The sequence below is a fragment of the Anarhichas minor genome, unplaced genomic scaffold (genome assembly GCF_050575085.1).
Source record: "Anarhichas minor isolate MPS153535 unplaced genomic scaffold, ASM5057508v1 ptg000030l, whole genome shotgun sequence".
NCBI classification, from domain to species: Eukaryota; Metazoa; Chordata; class Actinopteri; order Perciformes; family Anarhichadidae; genus Anarhichas; species Anarhichas minor.
The window spans coordinates 9,506,121-9,510,175 of record NW_027466476.1 but is presented as its reverse complement, the minus strand read 5'-3'; positions in this window follow the sequence as shown (position 1 = coordinate 9,510,175).

The window sequence follows — 4,055 nt, the reverse complement described above, 5'->3', positions numbered from 1 at the left end:
CTGGAAAGAAGACAGAAGTGAGTATTTATATCAGCTTTTGTTTGCAGAAACAGGAAATATGGCTGCAGTTTATAGTCACTTTGGGTAATTAAGATACAATGCAGTTATAAGTCCGCTTAATAATGTAAATGTATACGTGTAAACGCTTTGTGGTCCAACTTTCTATCTGATGACCAGAGATACCTCCCAAGAGTTTCCTTTTTGTTCGTTTCATTCAGGTTCATTGTCAGTTGAATCCGTTTGCAGTAATGTTTGTGATGCTGACGGGTTAGTTGAACTTTTCACAAACATCTTTTATTTTGCTTCAACATTATCTCCAAAAGAGATGCCTGTACGCACGAGTCCACACACTAATGCACACGCAGCGTTGGCTAAAAAGATATACAAATATTAAAAATGTTCAAAAATTTATTTTTGGGGTGCACGTTTTGCTGTCCCTACTTTTTTTATATGTTAAAAAGTGATGGCCACCGCCGGCAAACAAAAAGGCCAAGAATCGGTTGCCAGTTTCTCTAAATAGTTGCCTCCTGGTTTTGAAAAGACATGTCACGCAAGTCACATTTAAACACAACAAGAAAAAGCATGCAGAGCGTTTCCAGGGAACATGAAAAGCTGCCCCACACGATGCATCGACTTAAGAGGGTCCTGGCATCAGCGGCTTATAGATTTGCTCCCCCCCTCATTTGAGGGAGTGCAACAATTTATAATCCACTTGTCACCTATTTTCCATAATGAAACATAAGAGCTTAAGAGCATTAGACGCCTCTGAAGTATTCGCTGTGTGCGGCAAAATCGTGCAGGATCTAAATGGGCAGTGCAGCGTTCCCTCCAGACCTCTCGAGGAACAGCAGCAGATAAGCAAAATTGGGATTTATGTGCTTTCATTGGATCCGCTGACGTGGCACATTCTCACAGAGTTTCTACTTAAGAAAAGGTGCGTTAAGTCTGCTTCCACTCGTTCTGCTGCGAATGATGAATGTTGGTGCCGTTTGGGCTTACATGGATCCATTTGATCTGCCCGTATATTCAGTCGGATTATTGTCTATCAGACTATCTGGAGTTGTCCTCTCATTATACCTAAGGCCGCTAAAATTGGCCCAGTTCTCTGTGCCAAAAAGAGCCGAGACGATGTGTGTAGAGAAGACTAACGCTACAGGGTGGCAGACATCACTAACACCGAGCCCTGAAAACAAAACGGACATGGTAGCCTCCTTAACGGCAAGAAGAACAGAAGCATTTATCTCAAAGCACTTCCTTTTTGTGGGAAGACGGTGAAGAAGGTTGAGAGTAGCCAAGACGGGCTGAACACAGAATGAGAATTTAAAAACAGCCGTATCTGTATTCCACATTTTGACATCAAGAGAGTGCCAGAGACAGTCATCTAATCATCAATCTTGCGTATGCGCTAGTATGAACTCCGGAGAGGCGTCTGTATCATGAGGGAAGTTAACGGATGACGCCGACAATCGCATCAAAACACCAGAAACATACGAAGCTAAATGAAAGCAAAAAGTAGGATGAAGCGACTAGGATGAACGGTTTCATCGAGACGCGGTCGGATTAAAACTGTAACCAAGTGGAGTACCAAATATCCTGGATCCCTTCCTCACCATGGCAACAGTGCAAAGACAAGCTCCTGTATTAGCGTTGGAACGGGGGCCACACTGACCCGCAGGCCACTTATCCTATTAACCCGACGGCCACCGCACCCCAGTCAGCCAGCACTGTGGCGCCGGGCCCTCGGCCGCTCCGGCCCCCGGGCCACCGCTGATGACCAGAGATACCCTTCTCCCTCTGTCGACCCCCGACCTCTGAACCCCACTTCATCACGTTGGGAGCAGGTTGGTCGTGCAGCGGGCCAATTGAAGGGATATTCAGGAGGCGCCTCGTCACTTCAGTGCCACAAGGCGGAGAGGGGTCAAGCCCCTGACCCGAGGGACTGAGCTAAGAGTAAGGGGGTCAAACGCAAATCAGGTGGACCATGGAAGAGTCATAGGGAAGGAATGTGGACAACGTGTGCCAATGTGGAGCATGTAGAGCACAAACACACGCTTTCAAGGTATCCAAGTTAGAACATTTAAGACCAAAGACAAGCACATACATACTCTCTCTTTGATTACGAATTGCATCGTTAAAGCAAAGAAAAAAAATGCTCATCCTTGAACCATCTAGGCCTCCCATACACCGAGCATGACAAACATCAAACATTAAGCTCCAATGTTCCATCACAGCCCGTGTCCTTCGAATCAAAACTGATCAGTCACACAAGTGAGAAAGAAAAACCAAAGAGGTCGTCGTCATCAGGAAGCAAGGCCACTCTGACTCAAAACAGCTATTCACTAATCCGCTGGATGCAGTCACCATGTCCGCCTGCTTTTCACAGACTCATAGTGCATTTTGCTGCTATTTTCCCCCCACAGCAGAGAGCTCTGGATGTGGGAGATAGATATTGGCCCAGGGCTGGTAGGAGGTATACATTACATACACATTTGGTATGATCATTTCAGAGCGCGCTCTCCCGCTCACGCCAAAATGAAAGAGAACGACAAAAGATAAAAGAGCACAACCAAGCCGGGCTTCCATTCAACCTGCATATCCTGACCTGCGCCTCCCACAAACCACAACAATGTCTCTGACGCATAACGCACATCCCAGGCAACTAGTGGTGCAGCGGATCAGAAAACGCACGGATCAGATCACAACAAAAGAAAAGTAAATATAACTTTTAGAGATTCCTGATCACGTCTTGTTGCCGCCTATACTCATGTACGATCACTGATGATCCATATGGGCAGATACAGATCCTATTATTGTTTGATTATCGTCTACAAGGCTTCATACACATTTTTTGCCACCGTCCAACGTCCACCTATTTCACACTGCGATGGTTAATGTTAAACTGTGTAATTACTCAGCGGTTCACATGCGTGCCGAACAGGTAACATTTGGAATCTCGTGTGAGACACCCTATGAGCATGCTGTTGGGGAGGAAACAGAGGGATCGATCCTCTGTTAGGATCCCCTCCTACTCTTGACTCTGTCGATGCCTCAGTCAGGAGCAGGAAGTGCTGCTCGCTGTGCGACTGTGACCTCTCTCTCCTGCCTGTCCGACAGCCTGGATGGCAGCGGGGAGCCCCGCCTGCGCCCCTGGGTCCCCGAACACTGGGCCATTGTGCGGGGGGCTCTTGCACTCCAAATGGGGCAGTGTTGTTGTTGTGGACCATGTTGTTATTTTAGAGGCTGGCCATTGAGCCATTATCTCCACCACAGGGATTGTTTTTTTCTTCTTCTTTTTTTTGTAATCAGATATTGACGTAGGCGTTTGATGGATGTAGGGATGGGGAGCGACATGGAAAAGGAGCTTGGTTTGGATGAAAGACGTCGATCCAGTGAAGTGGGTCAAAGCTACGGGCCGTGCACACAAAAGGGAAGCGAGCGCAAAAAGGCTTTCGCAAACGTGCCTTCTCACACACACACACACACACACACACACACACACACACACACACACACACACACACACACACACACACACACACACACACACACACACACACACACACACACACACACACACACACACACACACACACACACACACACACACACACACACACACACGAAATGACAGAGACTGTCCCCTCTTGTGTTGCAACTGCTAGCTTCCCCTGCTAGGCCCCAAATCGCACAAGCTCAGCCCACTGGAAACACCCCGGTGCTCCACTTTGCCCCTGCTCGTCCGTACCCAGGGTTCTGGGTGAAGGGCATCCGGCGCCCCTGAAGCACCACAAGGGGGCGGCTCTTGTTCTGCACTGCCTGCACTGCCCCTGGGAGGGTGGAGGGGGGGGGGGGGGGGCTTTCACATGAATATCCCGTTACAGAGGCCACACTCTCAATGAAATCCTGGTGGGGATTTGAACTCCACCTGTCACTCAAGCTGGCCACACCCACTGCCAACCCCCACCAAAAAACACACACCTGTAGAGAAGGTTCCTCCTCATATGGGATGCTTGTTAATGTGATGCCGTCCTCTTGGTACTCAAACATTTGTGATA